Source organism: Glycine max, chromosome 3 (assembly GCF_000004515.6).
Source record: "Glycine max cultivar Williams 82 chromosome 3, Glycine_max_v4.0, whole genome shotgun sequence".
Taxonomy (NCBI): Eukaryota; Viridiplantae; Streptophyta; class Magnoliopsida; order Fabales; family Fabaceae; genus Glycine; species Glycine max.
Window position 1 is genome coordinate 28,075,955 of NC_016090.4, and position 27,763 is coordinate 28,103,717.

Consider the following 27,763-nt stretch of genomic DNA (forward strand, 5'->3'; position numbering starts at 1 on the left):
TCCTCCCAAAACTCTCTCTTTTTCCCACATACACTCAAATATGTCTTCGTAAAACAACGATCTCAGACTCATTAACCGTTGAATCGTCATTTATATGATATGTATATCTACATGTTTTCTTGTTTCTCTCTATTAGTTAGGAATGTGATAACTGACTCCTCGTGTATTGTTTGTGTTTGGATCATGTGATGATCTCGAACTTTGTGTTCGGGAAGCAAATGACTAGGTGAATTCTTTTAAGGAACCTTGTGCTGAAGAACATTGAACACAATGCTCTGATAGATTGTGACATTGGGACATGAGTTTTGTTTAATTACATGATGTTTTGAACCAAAAATGTTTATGATAAGTTTTATTTGGTAATAGTGGAGTAAATTTGAGTCTTTTACCCTTTTGAAATACTTTTATTTAAATGTCTTTTTAAAACTTTTAATTAATTCTGATTTCTTATTCTTTTATTTTATATATATATATTCGCGCCCGTCTATTTTCCTTTGCTCAAGTGGGGGCCATTTTAATAAAGACAAAGGCAAATACTAGCTTGGTGGAAGGTTTAATGTTGACTAGCTCTTGGAGTGATGACAGGTTTGAATAGACTCATAACTTCCATCAATCCAACTTTTTTTTTGGCTTTATATTTCTTCTTAAAAAGAGAAGTTGAGAAAAACTTTTTAAAAATTAAGAAACTTGATTTTTATAAAATAAAATAAGAAAAAAGTACATTTTAAAAGAGAAGCTAATTAACCTTTACAAATAAGTTTCGTGCCTTAATTTCCTTCTCCCTCGATCTCTTCCCAAACTAATTGCATGTGGAGCAAAAATAGAGTTTTTAATTTTGAAACAAGTTTTAAGCTAAATTTCCTTCTTTCTTTCCAGGATGCATAGACATGTTTACTTTGAAAAAGCGTGTTCAATCCGCTGGCAAATGACAAATCATAATCATGGAAGTTTGCTATCTTTGATTGATTTATTTGGTCTAGGGTGTGAGTGTATGACTAGTATGTAACTAAAATAATGTTGTTGACAAAGTAGAGTAAGCTCCAGTAGAATTCAATAGAAACATAATGAAAGCAATAAATAATAGCTAGCCATATTCGTTCATTCGTGTTGGATACGTACCAAATTTGGATCCAGCTGGAATTGACTAACATGATATAATACCGTAAAAAGAAAGAAAGAAAAGACTTAATTTTTATTAAATAAATACTCATTATAATTGTTAGTAATAACTAATATTTTAATAAGGCTTGTTTATATCATTGGTCTTTTTAACTAAGGTCTCAACTTTGAACTTATGGATGAAAAAAATGTGATTGGAAGGAGAAATCTCACTATAAATAGTCAATTAGGTTTTTTAATAGAAATTAGTTATCAACAAAATTGGTGGATACTTTACATTATTATCGTGGGTTAAAAAAAACAAGGCTTGTTTATAAAACATTGCATGAATTACATAAACAGAATCTCAATGAACACATGAATCTACCTAGTCATGGTTTCTCATCAGCTTGCCACATGGCCTTGCTCAATGGTTTTGCTACAAATCTTTGTTGTGGCTCAAACCAGAAGTAACAAAATCATTGGTCACTCTCTTCTTAAAAAAACTAGCAAAGCCTCATGGATGGTTTCACCTCATGGTCAATCAAGAAGAAACATAGTTGTTGGTGATTCTCTTTTAGCCAAAACAACTAGCAACAATAACAACCCCTCATCATGGGTGGTTTCACCTCTTGGTGACTTTGCCTTTGGATTTGTCCTACTTGAGGACACTAATAATTTCTTGGTTTTCATTTGGTATGCTAAGATTCCTGAGAAAATTGTTGTTTGGTATACCAATGGAGAGACTCCTGCTTCAAAGGGGTCAAAGGTTGAACTCACTGCTGATGATGGATTAGTGCTCACTGCCCTAAATGGTGAGCTATTGTGGAAAAATGATAACCATAATGGTAAAGTTTCACTTGGTTTCTAAAAGGACAATGGCAACTTTGTGCTTGTGGATGAAAACCATCAAGGTGTGTTATGGGAGACTTTAAAGGATCCAAGGGACACCTTGTTGCCCTCACAATCTCTTGAAAAGGGTGAGAAGCTTTCATCGAGATTTCTAGAGTCAAATTTCTCAAAGGGGAGGTTTGAGTTGCTTCTTCAAATGGATGGTATTCTTTCGATTCATGCTTTGAACTCACCCTTTGAGTATGCCAGTGAAAACTACTATGAAACTAGGATTGAAGAGTCCAACACATCGAGTCCTGGAACTCGGTTGGTGTTTGAACCATTAGGGTACGTGTATATTTTGAGGAAGAACAATGAGAGATACAACTTGTCAACATGGAGTAGAGCCTCTACTAATGAATCTTCCTTTAGAGAAACTCTTAATTTTGATGGGATATTCACACTCTATCAACATGCAAAGAGTTCCTCTGAGAGTGATGCTTGGAGTCCTATTTGGTGTTTGTGGGTTTAATAGTTTTTGCACGTTGGGAGGTGATCAAAGGTCAAGTTGTCAATGCCCAAAATGGTACTCTTTGCTTGACCCTAATCACCCCTATGGTAGCTGTAAGCCTGATTTCATACAAGGATGTGCAGAAGATGAGCTGATTGGAAGGAAAGAAGATGTGGCTGAATATGATTTTGAAGTGTTGATAAATACAGATTGGCCTCTTTTAGATTATGTGCTTCTTAAGCCTTTTACTGAGGAACAATGTAAGCAGTCATGTTTAGAAGATTGGATGTGTCCAGTTACCATTTTCAGATCAGGTAATAGTTGCTTTAAGAAGAAGTTACCTCTTTCCAATGGTTGAGTTGATGTTGTTGGACTTAATTGTGCCAAGACCTTCATGAAAGTGAGGAAAGATAATTCCTCTTTGGTTGTTCCACAAGCCAAAGTGAATGAGAATAGTAAGAGCACTTTAAGTGTGCAACATCCCATTTTTTTCATAAATAAATTTAAAAAGCTTTTTAGTAAAAATAAATAAATAAATAAATATAGAAAAAATAATAGGCGGAGTACCCTATGTATAAATAGCTATGTTAAGTCAGGTGTCTCCTCTTGGCCTCATTTTCGTTTTTCTCCTTCTCCTCTCAAAATTCTTTTTTTTTCCCGCAGCCCACCAAACATATCTCAGAAATATGACGATCTCCAACTCATTCACCGTTGGATCATCGTGAAATTTGAGCACTACATTCACAACCCAATTCTGAGCATTCTCACCGTTGGGAATTTAGATATCATGTCTGAGCTAAGAGAAATATCCCTCGGATTGTAGCCTTTTCCTTTCCCGCAGAAACCCAGAGATGTCTCGGTAAAACTATGATCCCGGTTATTGTCATGAAAGTTTGATATGTTGTGTGAAATTCAATTGCGCACACCTTCACCGTTGGGATTTGCGAAATAATTTTCGTGGAGGGAGAAAAAGGAATCGCACAAAGACAGTACAAATGGAGGCTTCAATCTCTTCTCATTCTCTCTAAAATTTGGGAACCCTATCAGAGCAACTAGAGGAAGAAATTGAGGAATCCTAGGAACTTGCTAGAGATGCTGCTATCGCTTTCGGAAGACACGTGAGTCTGCTTAGAGGTAAGGGATGAGTTATTCACAATTGGAGATTAATGAGAATATGTGTAGAGATCCTTAGAGTGTCAATTGGAATGGGTTTTGGGGTGTTTCCGTCTTTTTTTATTCTATCCTTATAGTTATAATTGTGAATTATATATGTTTGACAAACCAATTTTTGTGAAATTGATATGCTATTGTGTTGAGCATGACCCTTATAAATCGAGCATTTTTCTAATTAACATGAATTGATGAAATAAAGTGAGGAGAAATTTAGAGTGAGATATTAATTTTGTATTTTCTCTTTTTCTTGCTTTTTAGGTTTTTTATATATAATTTAAAAATTAATATCATAATTGAAATTGACCAAAGTGTTCATATAATTATTTAAAATTTATGCATTGAAAGCTTACTTTAAAATTTGTGATTCAATATGATGTATGATAGTTTATATATATAGAAGTAGTTATTTATATTAATAATTTATGTAAATAATATGATTCCAAAAATTATTAAGTGTTGGAGTTTAAGAATATTATGGTTAAATTTGATAAACATGTGTATGTTGTACCTTATGATTATCATTAGGAATGTTATGAGATGGTTGATGTGATGTTATGAGATGTTAAAGTGTGGGCATGATATTCGATTGTGGATAACTGGATGTGTTTAACACTTGATGTTACATTAATTATATTGAGCTATGAATTATACAATAACCTGACCAGTGTTTATGCGCAATGTTAAAGAGAAAGTGTAGGTTCCTAGTTAGGAACCAGTGTTAAATTGTAACGCAATGTGTTAAACGTGTTTGAAACATGAGTGTGAGGTCATGGTATTGTGTAATTTATGAGCAGTGTTTATAAACGAAATATGTGATGAATTGTGGAATAACATGTTGCTTTGAGATTGTAATATTGTTATTGAGATTGAGTATAAGTGTAAAGTTGAACATGTGTTAATTTGTGAGATACATGTAAATATGTGATGATGGATTGTGACACTATGAGATGTGAAATTGCGAATGAGTTTTAGTTGTGGATAAGTGTATAGTTAACACTTGATGTGAAATTACTTATGTTGTAAGCTATGAATTGTATAATAATCCGACTAGTGTTATCTTGAGAAAAGCGTTGATGCGCAGTGTTAAAGAGAAAGTGTAGGTTTCCTATTAAGGAACCAGTGTTAAAGAGAAAGTATATTTTTCCTATTTAGGAACCAGTGTTAAATTGTAGCGCGATATGTTGTACGTGTTTAAAACACGAGTATGAGGTTGTGGGTATTGTATAATTCACGAGCAGTGTCTGTGTGCTAAAATGATTTTAGGGGTTGGACCTGAATCAGGAGGGAGAGGCCCTAACGGACTCTTCGAAGTGTAGGCCTTGAGGGTCACCGGGTTTGAGTGCTCCTTTAAGCCTATGTTGATCCCATATGGTTGGAGTATTCTCGCAAAACATCGTGACCCTGACTGGTCTCCCTATGATCTTACTTAGTGAAAGTGATGTGACAAACCCATTGTGTGGTGTGTCTTGTTATGTACTCCTAAGCGCCCTAGGGTGGTTTTTCACTGACATGATACCACATTGCATATAGTATTGAGTCTTAGCATAACTGTTGCATACGCTTGCTAATTGTTTATTATGAAATTGATGTGTTATTATATCTTGATTGGAGTGTGAGATTCTTGTGTAATGTGATTGATGATTGAAAGTGAATTTTGAATGACAACGTGATGAAATTACGTGAGTTATGTTTAAGCAAGTAGTATCTCATTTATATAATATGTATATTTAATTGTCTTGTTTCTCTATTAGCTAGGAATGTGATAACTCACTCCCTGTGTGTTGTTGTGTTTGGATCCTGTGATGATCTTGAACGTGTGTTCGGGGGAGCAGATGAATAGGTGGATGACTATGAAGAACCTCATGCTAGAGGACACGGGGACACAACGCTCTGATAGGATGTGACATTAGGATATAGGTTTTATATTAATTGTATGAAGCTTAGACGACCTTGTTTGAGTCGAGATTACTTTATTATTTATTTGGACAAGTTTGAATATGATGTAGAAGAAAATAAATGTGAGCCTTTTTCCCCTTTGGAAGACTTGTTTTGAAAAAAAAATTATAAAAATACTTTAATTAATATTTGAATTTTTATTCCTTTATTAGTATATATGTAATGGGTAAAGGGTGTCACAAAGTGTGGTTGCTTGGGTGGCTTTTGGCAGCTCTACATTTCTCAATGTCATATTAATTGGAGCCTTATGTAGGATCTTTTTCTTCATTTTTCAGTACAAGAAGAAGCATAGAGGAATTAGCAAAAGTGAAAAGGCCCTTGAAACTAATTTGCATTGCTTCAGTTATAAAGAGCTTCAAAGAGCTACCAATGGTTTCCAAAAAGAGCTAGGAAGAGGGTCTTTTGGTGTTGTTTATGAAAGAGTGATAAACATAGGCTCAGCTATTCCAATAGCAGTGAAAAAACTGAACAATTTGCTTTTCCAACAGGTTGAGAAGGAGTTCAAGAATGAGTTACATGTCATTGGTCTCACTCATCACAAGAACTTGGTTCGGTTGATTGGTTATTTGTGAGGTTGAAGTAGAAAGATTGTTGGTTTATGACTACATGAGCAATGGCACTTTGGCAAGTCTTCTTTTCAAAAAGGTGAAATGTGACACCCTCTACCCCACACATATATGTACTAATAGAAATAATTAAAAAAAATAAACTTAATTCAAGTTTTTAACACATATTTAAATACAAACCTTTCAAGAGGGTAGGAGGCTCACATTCACCTTTCTAACATCATCATAAAACTTTTCTAAATAAATAATAAATTCACTTCGGCTCAAACAAGGCCGTCTATAAAATCCTATACCCCAATGCCACATCCTATCAGAGTGTTGTGTCCCGACGTCCTTCAGCATATGGTTCCTTAAAGCAATTCACCTAGTCATCTGCTCCCCCGAACACAAAGTTCAAGATCATCATAGGATCCAAACACAAATAACACGCGGGGAGTGAGTTATCACATTCCTAACTAATAGAGAAACAAGACAACTAGATATACATATCATATAAACCAAATAAAACTTAGTTACACGTAATTCACGTAATTTCACCACTTTGTCATTGAAAGTTCACTTTTCACTCATCAATCACATTACACAAGAATCGCACACTCTAATCAAGACATAATAACACATCAATTTCATAATAAACAATTAGCAAGCGCATGAGACAGTTATGCTAAGACTCAAGCCTATATGTAATGTGGTACCATGTCAGTGAAAAACCACCCTGGGGCGCTTAGGAGTACATAACAAGACACACCACACAATGGGTTTGTCAGGTCACTCTCACTAAGTAAGATCATAGGGAGACCAGTCAGGGTCACGATGTTTTGCGAGAATACTCCAACCATATGGGATCAGCATAGGCTTAAAAGAGCACTCAAACCTAGTGACCCCCAAGGCCTACACTCCGAAGAGTCCGTCAGGGCCTCTCCCTCCTGATTCAGGTCCAACCCCTAAATCATTTTAGCACACAGACACTGCTCGTGAATTATACAATACCCATGACCTCACACTCGTGTGTTAAACACGTACAACATATTGCGCTACAATTTAACACTGGTTCCTAAATAGGAAACCTACACTTTCTCTTTAATATTGGTTCCTAAATAGGAAACCTACACTTTCTCTTTAACACTGCGCATTTACACTTTTCTCAAGATAACACTGGTCGGGTTATTGTACAATTCACAGCTTACAACACAAATAATGTCACATCAAGAGTTAATCACACACTTATTTACAACCAAAACTCATTCACAATTTCACATCTCATAATGTCACCATCCACCATCGCATGTTTTCACGTATCTCACAATTCAACACATGTTCTACTTTACACTTTTACTTAATCTCAATAACAATATTATAATCTCAAGGCAACATATTATTCCATAATTCATCACATATTTCATTTATAAACACTGCTCATGAATTATACAATACCACGACCTCACACTCATGTTTCAAACATGTTTAACACAACTGCGCTACAATTTAACACTGGTTCCTAACTAGGAACCTACACTTTCTCTTTAACGCTGCGCATAAACACTGGTCGGGTTATTGTATAATTCATAGCTCACAATATAATTAATGTAACATCAAGTGTTAAACACATCCACTTATTCACAATCGAATATCATGTCCACACTTTAACATCTCATAACATCACATCAACCATCTCATAACATTCCTAATGATATTCATAAGGTACAACACACACATGTTCATCAAATTTAACCATAATATTCTGAAACTCCAGCACTTAATAAATTTTGGAATCATACTATAACACTCTACAATATTATTTACATAAATTATTAATATAAATAACTACCTCTATATATATAAGCTAGCATACATCATATTGAATCACAAATATCAAAGTAAGCTTTCAATGCACAAATTCTAAATAATTATATGAACACTTTGGTCAATTTCAATTATGATATTATTTTTTTTAAAATTATATAAATAAAAACCTAAAAAAAACAAGAAAAACAGAAAATACAAAATCAATATCTCTCTCTAAATTTTTCCTTACTGTATTTCATCAATTCATATTAATTAGAAAAATGCTCGATTTATAGAATTCACGCTCAACACAATAGCATATCAATTTCACAATAATTGGTCTGTCAAACATATATAATTCACTGTAATAATTATAAGGATAAAATGAAAATTGCAAAAACACCCAAAAACTCATTCCAATTGATATTTCTAAGGATCCCTACACATGTTCTCACTAATCTCCAATTGTGAATAACTCATCCTTTATCTCTGAGCGGACTCACGTGCCTTCAGCCAGCGATAACAACATCACCAGTGGTTCCCTGAGATTCCTTCAGTTATTCCTCCGACTGCTCTAATAGAATTCTCAAACGTCAGAGAGACGTAGAAGAGATTGAAACCTTCACTTGTATTGTCTTCATGCGATTCCTTTCTCTCCCTCCACGAATATTATCTCACAAATCCCAATGGTGGAAGTGTTCACAATTGAGTTTCTAACAACATATCCAAATTTCATGAAACTCCAACGGTTAATGAAACCGGGATCATAGTTTTACCGAGACAGTTTTGGGTTTCTGCGGGAAATTAAAAGGCTACAATGCGAAGGGTTTTCCTATAAGCTCAGACATGATTTTGAAATTTCAAACGGTGCAAATTCTCGGAATTGGGTTGTGAACCTGGTGTTTAAATTTCACGACGATCCAACGGTGAATGAGTTCGAGATCGTCGTACATAACAAGACACGCTACACAATGGGTATGTCAGATAACTCTCACAAAGTAAAATCATAAAGTGACCAGTCAGGGTCATTCTATTTTGCAAGATTGCTCCAATCATATGGAATCAACATAAGCTTAAAGGAGCACTCAAACTGAGTGTCTTTACCCCCAAGGCCTAGACTTCCAAAAATCCGTTAAGGTCTCACCTTCCTGATTTAGGTCCAACCCCTAAAAATAACTTTTGCATGCATACACTGCTCATGAATTATACAATACCCATGACCTCACACTTGTGTTTCAAACATGTTTAACACATTGCCCCCAATTTCACACTTTAGGTTCCTAACTTGGAACCTACAATTTTCTTTCAGCACTTCGCACATAAACATTTTTTCCAAGATAAACACTAGTCGGGTTATTATATAATTCACAATTCACAACATGAGTAATATCACATCAAATATTAACCACTCACTTTTTCACAACTATATCCCATGTCCATAATTTAACATCCCACAATTAATTAACTACAAAATATACTTAACAAATAGATAAACATGTATTATAATAATAAGATATATCTAACTTCAAAGCTTATAAATATATTTACATGCATCAAATATATATAACACCCCACTATACAAAGACATGTAATACTAAATATATACACATATATATATATATATATATATATATATATATATATATATATATAATTAATAATAACGATAATAATAAACATATCATTAGATAAATATTATATATATATATATAAGTAATTAAATGTACTAAAAAACATTAATATAAATATATTAAAATATTAATGTAAGTTTAATATATATATATATATATATATATATATATATATATATATATATATACACACACACACACATACACGTATATCTTAAGTGTATTCTAACGAAGTCATGAAAATTCAACCAACAATTAGAAACAACAGCTTGATTTCGAGCACTGCACCATCATCACGGAAATTAATCACAATTTTTTTTTTTAGAATTATTTCAAAAATAAAGTACAATTTGATAGAATATATCCTTGGCAAAAAAAGAGAAAATGTTATGAGTATCTAAAGAAATTATACAATAGAGGAACAGAAAGAGGTCATTCCCCTTATGGTAAATTCCTCCTTGCTTAATTCATCAATTAGAAAAAAAGCCCAATTTTTTAGGATTCTCACTCAATAGAGGAACACATCAATTTCACAATAATTTTGCATCAGGATACCAATTAGTCCGTCAAACACAATAAATCCGTGATTTAAAATATAAGAACAAAATTACATTTCATAAAACAACCCAAAATAACCCAAAAATTGATCTTCTAGGAATCCCTACACATGTTCATTCTAATCCCCAAGCGTGAGTAACTCATAATTTACCTCGAGGTAGTCGCTCAAGCGTTCTCTGTTAGACAAATGGCCTCAGTTATCTTAAGAAGGGGGGGTTGAATTAAGATAACAAGAACTATTCCCCAATTAAAATTTCACTCTCTATTTTTAGATTAACAATGCACCCTTAACATGAATTACTCAAAAGACAATTCAAAATAAACTTCTTTCAAGCCAAAGATAAATAGCAATAAATAAAATAAGTTTAAGGGAAGAGAGAAATGCAAACTTGATTTATACTGGTTCGGTCACTTCCCGTGCCTACGTCCATTCCTCAAGCAACCCACTTGAGATTTTTCACTCTCTTGTAAAATCCTTTTACAAGTTCTGAACACACAAGGAAAATCCTTCCTTTGTGTTTAGAATTCTTTTATAACAAGAGACCCTCGGTCTCTTAATCCCTTTTCAGAAGTAAGAAGAAGAGAAGAAGAAATCTCTCTTGAAAGAGATAGATTGTACAATGAAGATCAATCACAATTCCTTATTGAATATGCAAGTGTTTGACCAAGGAATCTTTGAGAGGATAAGACATTTCAATTCAGAAAAACTCTCTTAATCTTTTGAGAGGATAAAAATTTTTGGGCAATGAAAACTCTCTCACAATTCGTGTTTCCAAGTCACATATAAATAGACCTTTAATGGCCATTCATAAACCATTTGAATAGATGTGACTCTTGGAAGTTATTTTCTGAAATTCTCCTTTGGTAATCGATTACAGGATTTGTGTAATCGATTACAGGTTTAAAAATTTGAATTAAAACATTTATTAACTGCTGGTAATCGATTACCAATATTGTGTAATCGATTACACAGTCTAAAATTTGAATTCAAATATTTAGTAGCTGTTGTAAATCATTTTTGGCCACTGGTAATCAATTACATCCTCTGGTAATCGATTACCAGAGAGTAAATCTCTTGAAAAACACTTTTTAACTTAAATTACTTGGCCAAACCTTTTGCTATATCAAATAGGAATTCCATTCCTGACATACTAGTGATCATCTTGATGTTGTGGCTTGTATTCTTGAATCATTGTCTTGAATTTAAACTTGAAAAGCGCATTTGCATCATTTGCATCAAATCATCATGATCATCATCAAAACACCAAAGTCATTTGCTTCTACATTCTCTGTTAGCAATGGTGGTGTTTCTGGTGCTCTCAAAAGCTCCTCATCCGGTTGCTTTGTTAGGGTTCTTGAAAGTCCGAGAAAAAAGAACATAATGTTTTGTTGAACTGCTTTAGGGTTAAGAGTTCTTATATATAGTGAGAGTTCTAATGACCTAATCTTATTTTTATTATTTATTTATTTATTTAAAAGAAAACCAAAGGAATGAGCTACTCGAGATAGCAGGGGTTGAAGATGATGAATAGTATTTGTGACATCCTGGAAATTTCTACCCGGAATTTTTGGAAACGATGTATTCTGAATGATTATATATATATATATATATATATATATATATATATATATATAAGTATTATTCAGTGTATATGCATATATGTTCTTGATAGAAGTAGGAATAGTGGGGGCAAGATATGCGGGTTAGGCTAATTAAGGAAGAGAAATCCATAACTGGGAGGTTATGGGTTAATTCTTAATTAATTAGTTTAAAAATCATCATTTTGCGTGCGAATTAAAATTTAACAAAACCAACCTCTGAGCCACGCTCGGGATCTTATTCTGAGCGTTTTGATATATATATTGCCTACTTTCGAAAACTGGCCCCGACGGACGCAGAGAAACGCGAGGAACTGGAACCGGAGAAATGACACGCAAACCGAGGTAGGATTTTAGCGTTTCAAAGGTCATATTTTTCTCACTTTTTGTGGCTGAGTATGGGTCACAATCAAAAGAGAAAGTGGGCCCTTCTTTCTCCACTCAAATGAAGACATGTGGCATAGCTTAAATAAAATAATAATAAAAGAGGGAAAAAGCCTTTTAAAACTAAAAAACAACTCTCTCTCTCTTCACTCAGCCCAATTTCAGACAGCTCTCTCTCTCCCTCTCCCTCACGTTGCTTTTCTCCTTCTTCTTCCTCCACCATTGTCGCCCAACAAAGCTCCAACCTTTGGCCATCATTTCTGCTCCAAATCACGAAAGGAGGGCATTTTCGGAGTCGTGAAGCGCGTCTCTACGTGTGGGACTTCGAAATTTCAGGTTTGGGTGGACTTCTTTCTCTCTTGATTTTCGTGGGTATGGGGTTTTGGGAGATATGATGGGTAGTTTTGCTAGTTTTCTGCTTCATGATAGTTATTTGTGAAGGAATTTGTTGAAAGCATGTCGAACTTGCCATGTTTGGATGAGTTAAGCTTACCCATTCAGTTCTAGGGTTTTTATGATGATGCTTGTGATGTTTATGTGCTGAAATTGCTTATGGAAAACTGTTAGAGATGAAGGGTAGAGTTAACCTAGGGTTAGAAAGTGAGAATGTGGTGTTATGAGTGAAAAAAAAGTGAGGCTTTGAGAGTTGGAAGGTTAAATCTGGATTCTGTGGTAAATGGAGGTTAAAATGAGTTAATCCTAGCTTGAAATGCCATTTAGGACTTATGAGAAAGTTTAGGCTGAGCTAGAGAGAAAAACAAATGACCAAAGTGAACAAAGAGCCATTTCTAGGGTAAATTTGGGTGTTGTAGAGTCAAATTTTGATTCGGTGAGATTTTAAGCGTAAATCCAGTTTGAGCAAGTTTAGATTGATGTTATGGACTGGTGTGAGGTGAGAGTTTGCTTCAAATTTACCTCATTCTCAATTTCACTTTTCAAACCTAGAAAAACCATTGAATTGAGGGGTTTTGGACACCTAGATTTTGTGTTGCTGTGGTTTGAAGCTTGACTTTGGTTTAGACATGATTGATACATGATTTGGGACTTGTAGGATTTGATTTGGGCAAGATTGGATCAGAGGAAGTGTGGTTTTTCGAAATCTGCACTTTATGCAGAATTTTGCTGTGAAATTGTGCAGCAGAATTTTGCATAAGTGCAGAAAAATGCCATGTATTTGCTGGTTGTGGAAAGAGTAATGTAGAATGAGTTCTGGATGTTTGCTAGTAGATCCCAACGGTAAAAATGTAGGCTTATGTACTAGAGACTTCCAGTAAAATTTTGGAGTCGATCCAACGGTTAACGAATTGGAACGAAGGAATTGTTACTGGGGTCTTTAAGTGAGAAAAGCTGTGATTTTGGTTGGTGTTTTGGGCAGAGTTTTCTGCCTTTGCCCTGTTTTCTTGGCTGTGATAGTTTGTGGTGTTTGATTGTTGAATTACTTGAATGTTGGGGAAGCTTGGGAGGATTGATAGGGACCTGGTGTTGAGAGAAACGAGGATATGGGCTACATGGGAGTACGTGAGCTCAGTTGGAGGTGGGCAACAGGGGATGATGGGTTTATGCGCGCTTTGTGGATGTGGAAAACTTGTTGTGCACCATCGCCCGACCGCCACCTAGTACCACATGTGATGGGTACCCCATAATCCTACAAGCTTGAGATGAGGAAGTGTAGAAGGGTGAACTTCCTGCTTTTATTCGTTGACCACAGAGTGGTACCTGGAGATATGTCGCGGGGGTCAGGAGACCTTGGGGACGTCAGGTGGGGTGCTATTGCCCAAAACCAAGCTTGACCAATCCCGACCCAACCCGGGCATAGTCAGTCAGTGAGAACTTGTGATGTACCTAAACAGACGAGCTCCTGGCAGTCAACAGATAAAAGGAACAAAGACCACAAAGCATGGGGGCTTGTGGTGGCTGGCCAGCTGTGAAATTTGATTGATATGTGAGATATGGCCTATGGTAATCGATTACCAAGGGTGGGTAATCGATTACAAGGCTTAAAAATGAAGACAGGAGGCTAAGATGGTCTCTGGTAATCGATTACCAAGGGGTGTAATCGATTACCAGGCTTGAAAACGAGATCAGGAAGTCATGAGGGCTTCTGGTAATCGATTACCAAGGGGGTGTAATCGATTACCAGGCTTAGAAATGAAGGTAGCAGGTTGTAGAGGCCTCTGGTAATCGATTACCAGTCTGTGTAATCGATTACACAGAGGAATGGGTCACTGGTAATCGATTACCAGGTATGTGTAATCGATTACACAGTGCCTTTTTCAGGTTTTCATGTCCTGAAGCTGTGTGATTCGAGTTTGGCCTCTGGTAATCGATTACCAAGGTTGTGTAATCGATTACCAGAGATGAAAAGCCTAAAGATACCCCTCTTACTTGCATGTAATGGTTATGAGAAGTATTGTGTTGTGGCATGGTTAGATTCTTGTGAAAGAGTCTACCCCTTTCTTTTCTTCCTTGTAGATCGTGATGGCGGCGCAGCTAATCCATGATCGAGTAGAGATGGAGTGCCTAGAGGGAGCTTGGGAGACCCTCGAAGGCAACACGAGGTGCCGATTTCGGGGCACGATTCGATTTACGGCGACTTCTTTGGTGCATCCAGATGAACCCGTGCGCACGCTTCAGCGCACTGTGGAGTGGATACTACCCACGCCTACACCATATCGTCTAGTGGAGCCAGTCCAAGTGATCGAGGTGACGTCATCCGAGGAAGACCCTGAGGAGGATCCCGAGGAGCTACCTCCTGAGCCTGCGGTGGATGCTCTTGACTTTCTAGAGGGCGATGAGGACCCACTTCCTGAGGTGGATTCTCCCGAGGAAGTCATGTCGGCATCTGAGGCAGACTCTACGGAGGATAGTGGACCGAGAGAGATGGCGACCAGTGGAGGCTCTTCATCATAGTGGACAGTTCCATGGACTAGTTTTATATACTTTTTGAGGGTGGGTGTATCTAGGACTGATTGTTAGGTTTACTCTTTTGTTTTTGTATGGGTATACCTGTTGTATAGGAATTTGATGATTGTATACATGTGGCTGAAGCCATCACTGTGGACACCTTTGCTCTGGATGACACTATGTATTTTGTAAAACTCCCATATTTTGGACAGCTTTAAATGATGAATGCATTTATGATCAATCTTGTTATTAGAAATGAAAGCATTAGCAAATTTATTTGTAAAAGATTTTATCGACCGTATTTTATTCTTTTATTTTCACGTGATGACCTAAAGTAATGACTGGTACATTCTTCCTTTTGAGACAACAAAATAGTTTAGAGATTATGAGCGGTAAGAAAGAAATGACTCCGAATAGAGTTGTGAACTGGTCATTCAGGACTCTATAGTGAGAATTTTCCTTCTAAACCTTGTTATGGTGAAAAGAGAAAGAAATGAAAAAGAAAAATAAGAAAAAAAAATTACCATGGTTTTTGTTAATTAAATCATTACTATTAAACCAGTCATTATTTTGGGGACGCCACAATTGGTGGTATCAGAGCAAAAGTTGGATTCTAGTGAACCTGTTATGGTCTTGCTGTGTGAATGTTGTGTATCTCTGAAACTTGGAAGTAGGTTTCGGGGAGTGACGTTAAGTCACACATTGTGTGTATTTCTGCCTTTTTGTCTTGAGCATGGATGTGTGACTGATTCATAGGGTTGTTGTGTGTATAAGTATGTATAAAGAGAAGGATGTTGTTATAACTGTCATAGCCTGTGTGGTACACTCTCTCATTAGGATTTCTTGGGTACTAATAGTTTTCCTACAGGATAGGTATGGCAGGACGTGGTAGGGATCATAACCGTGATGTCCTCGACCGCATCACCGCTGTGCTGGAAACTCTAACGTGATGTAGAGCTGGCGGAGTATCGAGGACTCATGGCTTTCCGTAAGAACCACCCGCCAAAGTTCAGTGGAGACTATGATCCGGAAGGTGCTAGGTTGTGGTTAGCTGAGACGGAGAAGATTTTCGAGGCGATGGGTTGCCTTGAGGAGCATAAGGTCCTTTATGCGACATTTATGCTCCAAGGGGAGGCCGAGAATTGGTGGAAGTTCGTGAAGCCTTTGTTTGTTGCACCTGGAGGCGTGATTCCTTGGAATGCCTTCAAGGACAAATTCCTGGAGAATTACTTTCCACGAGATCTCAGGAAGAGGAAGGCGAGAGAATTTCTGGATTTGAAGCAAGGAAACATGTCCGTTGGGGAGTACACGGCCAAGTTTAATGAGCTTCTATAGTATTGGCCTCAATACCAAGATGCTCGGAATGAGGAAGATTTATGTGCTCAGTTTGAGAATGGGCTTCGGTTGGAGATCCAACAGGCGATTAGCTACATGCAGATCATGGATTTTAACCAGCTGGTGACAAAGTGCAGGATTTTTGAAGATAAGATGAAGAAGAGGCAAGCTAGAGGTGTTGGAGGACCTCATAGAAACCATCCTTTCAGAGGAAATGGTAACAAGAGGATGAAGCCGTATGCTAGCAACAAGGGGAAGCAACCTATGGCTACCTCCAACATGAGCCAGTCAAGGGGAACTGGGGTACAATGCTTTACTCTTTGGTTTTTGTATGGGTAGACCTGTTGTATAGGAATTTGATGATTGTATACATGTGGCTGAAGCCATCACTGTGGACACCTTTGCTCTGGATGACACTATGTATTTTGTAAAACTCCCATATTTTGGACAGCTTTAAATGATTAATGCATTTATGATCAATCTTGTTATTAGAAATGAAAGCATTAGCAAATTTATTTGTAAAAGAGTTTATCGACCGTATTTTATTCTTTTATTTTCACGTGATGACCTAAAGTAATGACTGGTACATTCTTCCTTTTGAGACAGCAAAATAGTTTAGAGATTATGAGCGGTAAGAAAGAAATGACTCCGAATAGAGTTGTGAACTGGCCATTCAGGACTCTATAGTGAGAATTTTCCTTCTAAACCTAGTTATGGTGAAAAGAGAAAGAAATGAAAAAGAAAAATAAGAAAAAAAAATTTACCATGGTTTTTGTTAATTAAATCCTTACTATTAAACCAGTCATTATTTTGGGGATACCACAATATTTTTGTTCTATAAAAAAGGAAAATGCACCATTTTTGCACTAATTAGGTTTTGAACACACAACCAACAAGTTACTAGAATTTGCACAAACCACTAGATCATTACAAGTTCCTTGATATTTACTTGTTTTTCATTTGTTATATTCTTATGTATTTCTATTTACCTTTGCAATTTATTGAGTTTTGATTTATTTTATGCATGAATATATTCTGAAAAATTTTTATTCCATGCATATATATATGAAATCAAATGCATAATATTATGTTTCAATTATTAAATTATATGTGGGAATTTTATTCATCATTGTATTATATCTTGATCTTGAAATGCATAACATGATTTATTCTCATATGACTAAGTTTTATGTTTAAGTGATCTTTATAATTTTGATTAATTATGGATTTGTCACAACATTTATAATTTGATTAAAATTATATATTAAGTTGTTTAAAGATCATATAAGGAATTAGGCATAATATTGTTTTATATACCACAAGTCCCGCTGATCTTGATGTTACAAACAACAAAAATGAAACACAAGTCATTAACAAATACAGAAATTAGAATCAGAATATTCCTCCAGTCATTGTCATGAAAGAGTTGCTTTGTTTTGGTTCTTCCAAACTCTCACTCTATCTCTGTAGATGGTGTATCAGACGAAAATGAAAGATGTGCTCAGGGACCAAACACATGTGTTGTATATAGGCATCTATCGTCAAGAATGCATTTAGTAGTCATTTCCACCCATTGGTGTCATCAATATTTGGCATTTCAACTTGAAAACTACTGGAGCACTTAACCTTCTAAGTCAACATCATAATGATAAAGACCAAGACTCTGATTTCCTGAACATCAGAATAGTTCAAAGAGACTGAGAATGCATCACTTGAACAATTTGACCAGATTGTTGTTTCAAAGTTCTTCAATTTCCATATGCTGCCACAATTATTGAGGGCACATCATAAAGTAAGATCTATCTGCATGAGAAGATGCAAGTTTGTTGAAAGCTATAGTTGTCCATGGAAAACACTGGTAAGAAGCCTCAAGATAAAGTACTGAACAATAATACTCAGTCTGACCTTGGATAGAACACTAACACACCAACAATTATAATTTCTACTGAGTCTTTATGAAGTAATCAACTTCAGAATGCTTGAAGATATGAAGAAGTGTTAAAAGTAATGAAGTCACACTACATTAGAATGAAACATCAATCTAAAATTCATCAAAGGAATTCATCTAGCATAGATTCATTCTAAGTAAAACATCAGAATAAATATTGTGATGGTTTTTTAGAATGACCATCAGAAAGGTTCTTCAAAATGGTTCCTCATAATGGAACCTCAGAATGTTTTTGACAGCTATCACATCATTATAGTTGGGAAATGATTTTTCTTATTACATAAGTATGACAGTTGTGCGGAGCCCTCTCCAATGGTCTATTTGAAGTCTTTTAAGGCATTTTCGAATGCTATGAAGAACTAAGTTGAAGCACTCCATTTCTACAACATCTTGAACAAAATCTCTTTGTGAGAAATTTTGTGTTCTAGCTTCAACCCTCTTTGTGAGAGTGACCCACTTTTGTATCGAGCTCTATAACTTGTAATAACTTTAGTTATAAGTGAGACATCCTATTCCCGAGTATAATTCCTCTTGTGAGTAGAAAATTTATTCTCTGTGTAGTAGAAGCACATACCCATATTCTGTAAAACCCAGAATTATCTAGTAAGAGTAAAATCCAATGGTGGCGATGGTTTGGCAAAAACTAGGTTGAAAATCCAATGGGAAGTTGGCAAGGTTGTGAAATCCAGTGGTTGCTGATGCAGTTATGAACTGGTTGTGTTTGTGGAAATTCATCTTAAAGGATAAGGATGAGATGTAATCCAAGGTTAGGGTGAACTAGTATAAGAATATTTGTGCACTCTTCTTCTCCATCTCTTTCTTTTTTGCTTTTGCATAACTCTAAAATCTGGTTTTAATTAAGAACATTAAATTTGTTACTCTACATCTTAAACAACATAAACAATTTGGTTTTGATCAAAAGGTTTTTATTGAATACCCATCTTTGAAATAAAAGGGTTTATTTTAATAGAATTGTTGCATTTTCATTCTTAGCAACTTGAATTTATATTTTGAGCTCCAAACAATTTTTTAAGCTATAGTAGTTTCTTCTAAATAATCATTAGGAATATTTTCCAACTAATAAAAAAGTCATAAAATTTTTTCAAAACACCAAATCAACCCCCTTCTTGGTACTTTTCTCACTTCACCAAATACAAAATTTAAAAAATTTTGAGGCACCAAAAATATATCAAAGCCTTGAATTTAATATTATGAGGATATATACTATAAATGCATTTTTTCATAGATTATTAAAAATATGAAAAAAATTTGGGCACAAAAAAATATATTTAAATCTTGAACTTAATATTATTGAGGATATATTTTATAAATTTATTTATTATGAAAAAACATAAATATATTCTTATTATTTAAAATTTATTTATAAATTTATATTTATAAAAAAATTTCACAATTTTATTAAAAATAGTTTTGTTACTATATTGAAAATAGTTAAACTATATATTTTTCAATATTTTTATTTTTTAAAACTGAAAGCTTTTCTATCTAAAATTTAAAAATAAAAAACATTTTTAGAAAATGAAAATAAAAAACATTTTTCCCAACTAAATTTAACGAGAGAGCCCATGTTCGATTTTCACCGTTTACATAATTTTCTTGGATCAACGACAACCATACACCACGAGCGAGATTAATTTTGACCCGGACAAAGTATCTTTTAAAACAATGTCATAAGAAATGGGACTACTATTGCCACTATCAAAAAATTCTATTGGTACTACCAAATATTTGCAATTACTTGATTACCCATAGTTCCATTTTCGCATACCTTTTTCGTTCTCTTCCCCTCTCCACGTTTAGCCACAGTCCCCACCCTAACTTTCTATTTTTTTTTCTCACCCAAAACAACTCCACTGTCATTGCAGTCACTATCACCGTTGTTATCCTTTGCAATCACAACCACCATCATCGTCCTTTCCTCTTCCAAATCTATTTCCAGATCTGATCCGAGCTAGATCTATTTCCAGATTGTGCTGGCCACCCCACCCAGGATAGAGATTGCATCATGCCGCATCGCGAATGGCACTAATCGGTTGTCGATCCTTTGCTGGAATTGGGCTTTTCACTACAAAAGAGGTTTTCCCCATCATAGGCTTTTCAATTCTTCATTTGATTTTGTGTGTATGATTGCACTGTTTGGAAGATTGACTTTGGGTTTAATGATTCCACTTGCAATTTGTGTTGTTGTGTGTTCATCTGTGCCATTTGTGTTGTTGTGGATGAAGACCAAGAATGTGCGAGTTAAGGGAGACCAAGAATGGAAGAAGTCGGGAGGTGATGGGTGAGTTATGGGAGGAAGAAGGAAGAGTGAAAAGGGGTTGAGGGCGACAAATGGACTCAACGGAAATGCGATTCCATTTATTGGATTTACATGAAATCTTGTTTTTGCTGTTGGAATAAAGGGTGAAAAAATTGCAACGGACTTACAATTTCATTATTGTACATACAACAATGAAATTGTATGTCCATTGTGTTGTGTGTAGTGAAAATATGATTTCATTGTACAGGATAAAAACATAATCGCATTTTAGTTGAGTTAATTTTTTTACCCCCAGTGTATAATAGAAATACGATTCTGTTGTACACTTTACAACAAAATTGTATTCTATTGCTTTATTTTTTTGTTTGCACCCCCAAATAATAATGAAAACAAGATTTCGTTGCATACTTGTACACCGAAATCGTGTTTTCATTGTCCCTTGTTTTTTCAACCCCCATTTATAAAATGAAAACACGTTTCTATCATGTTTCTATCAGGGGGCAATTTGGAAATATAGCTAAAAGGCACCAATGTAGGTTGTGCTAATAGCAAAATGTTTGCCATTACAATTAATTTTAATATAATAATGTATTTTTTTACATATATAAATTTTAAATAAAAATCACAGATTTCATAAAAATTGATGTATGTAAAAGAAAATAATTATTAGATCAAAATTAATTATCACAAAATTTATTATGTAAATTTATATGTATATTAAATATAGATTAGAAATTTTAGTGTTATATATAACGACATTAATTATTTTATAATATAATTGGTCTATTAGTTTAGTTGGTTAGAGGGTTGTGTTAGTAATGTAAAAGTCACATGTTTGAATCCTGCATGGATCATTAATTTTAAATTAATTTATAAAATATATATTTTTTTAAAAACTATAATATGTACATACAGATTGTCAATCCGTATACGGATTACGTGTTACTTATGGATTACGAATTCGTAAGCCTTATGAATTACGAATTTGTAAACTTACTCTTATCAAATCCATATGTTTATTAGAATGGATACTTTTGAAATTTACAAGAATTTGTTGGGTGGTCAAAGCAATTTCAGTTTCCGGTGCCCAAAACTCCGCGAAGTAGGGTAAAACCCTAGTTCATTTCACGTGCATGTTCCAAGTGTTGAAGCTCTCAACAGAGTTGAAGCTCTCAACAGAGTTATCATTCGTTTCTTCATTTTTCTTGCAGGAAGAGACTACACCATGAAGGTTTCATTCCCAAACCCTAGTTTTTCTTTTTATCGTATCGCTTCGATTAATTCATGTTGCGTTGGGTTCTCAATTTCCGCAATTTTATTTTGTGCAGTTCAACATTGCAAATCCAACCACAACTGCCAGAAGAAGCTCGAGATCGATGACGATCTGAAGCTGTAATTCCTTCACTTTTTTTGTCTTCATTTTGGTTTTTCAAATGTTATGTGGTGCGTGTGTTGTTTTTCTTCGTGTTAAACGCTTCGTTTCAATGGTAATTTCAGCTAGAAAGTTGTTAAGTTCAATTAAAAGTTTCTTAGAGTTGTTTTCTGTAGTTAGTGAGCTATGGTAGCTTTCTATCGAACAATGCTTATGAAACTGTTTTGTGATGAGTTTTCTTCTAGCTATGGGTATAATTGATTGTATCTTAGAAACTTAAGAAAAGTGTTGAAGAGGAAGTGGGTTTAATGGGACATCCTTGAACTGTGTTTTCTTTCTGCTGATCAATTTGATACGCACAAAGGAAAAGGAAGGATATACTTTTACAGTGTGTTTGGATTGGCGGTAAGGACTCAAAAACCATGGTGTCCCACCGACTTCCCACCACACCAGAGAATAGCTTTAAGGCTACCATGTTTTTTTCAACATGGTCCACTGTGGTTCCAAACTATCACTTTGATGCAATTCTTTATGTGCTCTTGATGCTGTTAGCCAATTAGAATTAGAGTTTCACCTTGGTTATTAGTGTAATAAAGGTTTGAATTAAAGGTTAGTATAGTTTATTAAGGGGTAACTCTGATTCTAATTGGAGAATAGTACTGAAAGCTTATAAGGAATTGCATCTTAGTTTTGTCCGAATCTATAAAGGAAACACATAGAACATCGGGAAAAGGAAATGTTGATGCATGCATTCCTGTCCTTGGACCTCACGTTGGCTCTGATCCTTGTGACTGTCATCATCCTCAACTGTGATTATTGGAAACACCCTCATTAGTTTCTGCAGCATGCATCCTGCTTGCAGTTAGGGGTGGATAAACGGGTCCAGGTCCATGAACAGGCTCACAGGGCCCGCGATCCGTGCGGGTTACGGACCAATTTTTTTAAACGGTTCATGGTTATGTCATATTTTTGGGCCCGCCCCGCTTAACCCGCAGACTATGCGGGTTTGGTCCGCGGGTTGCCCACAGCCCGCATTAGGTTTGATTTATGTGACCTTGACCCAATTATATTAGGTTTGATTTTCTCTTTTTCACTTTAAACTCTTCTTTTAAAACAATACATAAAGAAATATATTAGATAAAATAAAGATTTAAAGATAAAAATAAAAGATTTAAATTAAAAGATGATAAAGGTAAAAAAGGATAAGATAAGATAAATAAAAGATAATAGAAATAAAAGATTAAGATAAAAAAGATAAGTGATAACATGTTAAAAATCTTCATTTTTGATATTTTCTCTATCTTTTTCTCTTTTAATCTATCATTTTCATATATGTAAGCCATAAATAATAAAAATATCAATTCTCATCATAGACGACATCATATATTTTCGCTTCATGCACAACCCAGGAGGCAAATTGTAAATTACTAGTAGAACTGGCCATGAACTATGTAGAGTGCTTAAATTGCCATATGGATTCATTCCATCACTAGCTAATCCAAGCCTAAGATTTCTTGCCTCTTTGCCGAAATCTGGATACAAACCATCAATCTTCTTCCACTGGGAGCAATCAGCCGGATGACGGACCATTCCATTCTCTTATCATGCAATCAGTAACTTTTATTGCATACACCTTTGTACATATCACTGCATGTCATTGTCACTTGAGGACAAGTGGGTTGTTCTCTTTTTGCTTGAGGAAAAGCAAAACTATAAATTTAGGGGAGTTGTTAGTTGGTGAAAACGACTAACTTTTGTGTATAAAACTTGTGTAAATTGTATCAAACTCTTCCAATTTATGGTTATTTTGTAGTGTTATAAGTATTTTCTATTAAGTATAGATAATAAATACTTAGTACTTCCATTTTGTGTGTTTAATAATCATTTTCTCTCAATTTCAGATTAATTAGGCAATCTTTGGAAAGTGCTGTTTTTCACCTTCTCGTTAAGCCAATCTGCTGGCTTAGCAAGCGTTTGCTAAGCGCAACACTCATGGGCTAAGCGCGAGGAAGGCTCTGGAAGAAGATGAGTTGTACATGTTTGCTAAGCGCACCGTTTCATCTCACTAAGTGCACCGCTTCAGTTCATCCGCTAAGCGAGAAAGGCACGCGCTAAGCCGAAATTCACTAATGTGCGCTAAGCGGTTCATAAGTGCGCTAAGCGCACGAGCACGAACAAGGCCACCTATTTAAGCCTGAAATCAGATTTTAGAGAGAGAGTTTGGATTAGGATTCAGAGCTTTGCATGTCTAGAGTTTCTAGAGAGAGAAAGGTCCAAGTTCTAGAGAGTTTTGAGAGATTTTGTTATGTGAAGATCTGCAGAGACCAGAGCTTGAAGTAGGAGCTGGTTTGAGAGCTTGAAATGAGTTTGTGAGTGATTGTGAGATCCTAGAGGTGAAGGAGACATCCTCACCACTTGTATTTTTGCAATCTTTTATCTTGTTCTTCTCTTTGTTGTAAAGAAGGCTTCATGGTATGGAAAGCTAAATCCTCTATTGGATCTTCCCTGTAGGTACCTGATGTAAATATATTTCTATCTATTTAATGATGTTTTGTGTGTTCTCTGTGCTATCTGTTTTTCACTCCAGTATGCCTTTACCTTGATCAAGTAGATGCATGCTTTGTTAGGGTCATTCAACAGTGGAAACTGGTCTGACTCTAAAGTCCTTGATAGTGCAGGGCTAAGTTGTCGTACTATCACGAGGAATCGGGGTGTGATAACTTAGTTGTGTATGTGTGTCTTAATGCGGTCCTGGTTAAGTTTAGTCTTACAAGAGGAATCTGCGGACGATGCTTGATTAGGACTAGGCTAAACTATCATAAGGAATCGAGGTTTAGTATCTCAGGAGACACCATAAGAACACATGAGTATTTTTTAGCATCAAGCACCTATTAGGAAGACCAACGTGTTTCTACTTGTTTTTACACATCATTTCTCTCGCGTGATTTTCTTTCTTTTTGCACATATAGTTTATACACCTGTTCATATTCACACTTACATTTACACACCAGACACCTATTTGCTGAAATAGTTTACCAAATAACACAAGTTTCTTGAGAGTTCGATGCTCGGTTCTTACCGTTTTATACTACTTGTGCAATCCGGTGCACTTGTCGAAATTCTGAACAGTAGGCTTAAAGTTTAAATTTGCTTTAAGTGCTTCATCAAATGAGTAGGTTATGTGTGTGTGTGTGTGTGTGTGTGTGAGTGTGTATGTGTGTGTGGCTATGTGCGTGTGTGTGTGTATGTGTGTGTGTGTGTGTGCAATAATGACCAGATTGTTAATGGATAAACAAGTGCTAATAAACCAGAAAAAAACCAACATTTATTGAAACATGCAAAAAACTGATACAAAGAAAGTTGCAATCTTAGATTTATAATGCTCTAAAATCTGACATGAATATAGATAAAGCTGTATTGTTGACAGTTGTGTAACTTACTTAACATCTTGCTGCTAATTAATAGTAAATATTATAGAGATTAAAACATGGCTTCAACTTTCACAATGGTGGCAAGGGCTTCCTAAAAGCAAGCAGTAGAGGTACTCCCTACGCCTTGCAACTAAAGCTGCCGCAGAGAAGCAAGCAAAAGCCAAAATAGTTGCCACAAATGCACTAACCATAAGGCTACAGAATGAAGAAAAATGAAAAAACATCATTCAAAACTCAGCACTAGTCACAGAAGCAATTGGCCATTAATCACAAAGAAATTAACTCAACAAATACCCCAATCACAAAGCAATCATTTTTTCCCCTTTCCTAGAAACAATTACTTTCTAGTTTCCTCATTAAGTCCTTCTTTCCTTATAATTGACAAACTTGATTCACTAAATGCATGCAATCTACTCTTTAAAGCTTTAGTTTGATTTCTCACATTCAATTAGTTTTGTTGAGCTACTCACAAAACCTTAGAATCTAATTTCCTTTGTCACAAAGAGTTTGAAACAATGTCCATTTATGTTAATGATGTTATCCTAGTTATAGGTCCATCTTATCTAAACCACAGGATTGGTAATTTGAGTAAATTACGTAGTAAAACTGCAAAACTGGATCAATCAATAGAAAGAACCATGCTCAAGTTGCAATGAATATCATGTTAAAGCACCAAATATTAGAGAGAACCATGCTCAAGTTGCAATGAATGAAGATAATATGAAGACAATGCTTATGGTACATAGACTTCTTGCTTATGCGTACATGGCTAATGGTTCATTGGATAAATGGATATTCAACAAGAACAAAGAGGATTTTGTGTTGGATTGGGATACAAGGTATAACATAGCACTTGGAACAGCAAAAGGACTTGCTTATCTACATGAAGATTATGAGTCAAACATTATTCATTGTGACATTAAACCAGAAAGCGTGCTCCTAGATGATAATTTTAGGGTCAAGGTTTCTGATTTTGGTTTGGCTAAGCTCATGACACGTGAACAAAGGCATGTGTTCACGACACTTAGAGGCACTACAATGTATCTTGCACCTGAGTGGATCACAAACTTTGCCATATCAGAGAAAAGTAATGTTTATAACTATGGTATGGTGTTGGTAGAGATCATTGGGGGAATGAAAAACTATGATCCTAGTGAAACTTTAGAGAAATCCTAGTTCCCATCTTTTGCTTTTAAGATGGTGGAAGAAGGGAATGTGACAAAGATTCTTGACTCAAAGATGGAAACTTATGAAAATGATCAAAAATATTGCTTTTAAGATGGTGGAAGAAGGGAATGTGAATGTTACATTGTGGTCCTAATCATAAATATTGCTCTAATTATAAATATTGCTTTAAGTAGAGACATGGTCCTAATCTCTTACATAGACTATGACATCCTAAGCCTAGGAGTACCACCAAACACAAACTTTAAGGCAATCCTTACTTCTCATATAGTTTTTATTTCATTTTTAGTGAATTCAATTTATAGTAACAACTAACAAGGTTTTAGGCTAAGCAATCCAAAACAAAATGGGATAAATACCTTGGTCTTCAAATTTCACCTCAATAAACACAGCTGATGCTTCATGTGGTTGCAACTTTTGAACCACCTCTGCAGCTACTTCCTGCAAGAAACAACACAGATTATTGACAATTGTAAAATATATATTGTAGACAAGTGTATTGTGTACACAATTGTGTAGGTAAAGGGATGTTTTGAGTGTGTATGTGTGTGAGGTTGAGTGTGTATACTGATTTACGTGTTATCATGTTGAGTGTGTGGGAAGCTGAGTATCTAATCCTTATCCAAAGGAAGCTTTCCCTTCTCTTTCTCTTTCTCTATACTATATTTATGTGTTAATAAAAAGCTAATTTGTGTTGAGTGTGACAATTATCTCCACTCATTCAAATTCAAGTTCTGGAGTATCTCAAATCCTTAAGCAATGTAGTCCTAAATTTTCAACAACAATGATGGGTATATATTAGGAATTGGAATTAAGTTAGGGCTGAAATTAACAATGGGGGGACAACACAGATTATCAACATAGATGATGACAGCATAAGTATAGAAGCAGTAGAAAAAGCAAGGGATTATTTTGCACTGATGATGGATAAGTATGAGATCGAGCCATCGTGCATAAGTAGAAGCCCAAGTTTTTGGAAATTGAACAAAATGAAGGAAGAAATCCAGGAAAAAGAAGCAAAGGAAGAATCTCAGCAAAAGGAAGAAAAGATGCTGCCAAACCCTACCTGGAAAACTCAATCAAGTTGCTGCAAAATCAATTTGAAAATCTGGACCTATAGTTTTTAAGCCACAAACTACCTATATATCATCAGAAATTATGCAACCTACAAGCAAAGGAGAAATGGTAAGACTTTCATTTTTAGTTGTTCATGAC

General features: G+C 35.3%; 1 pseudogene; it reads left to right on the plus strand.

Annotated features, from left to right (window-relative positions):
* The first annotated feature begins 1,492 nt into the window (after positions 1-1,492).
* Positions 1,493-26,539, plus strand: LOC100793174 (G-type lectin S-receptor-like serine/threonine-protein kinase RLK1; annotated as a pseudogene).
* The last annotated feature ends 1,224 nt before the right edge of the window (positions 26,540-27,763 follow it).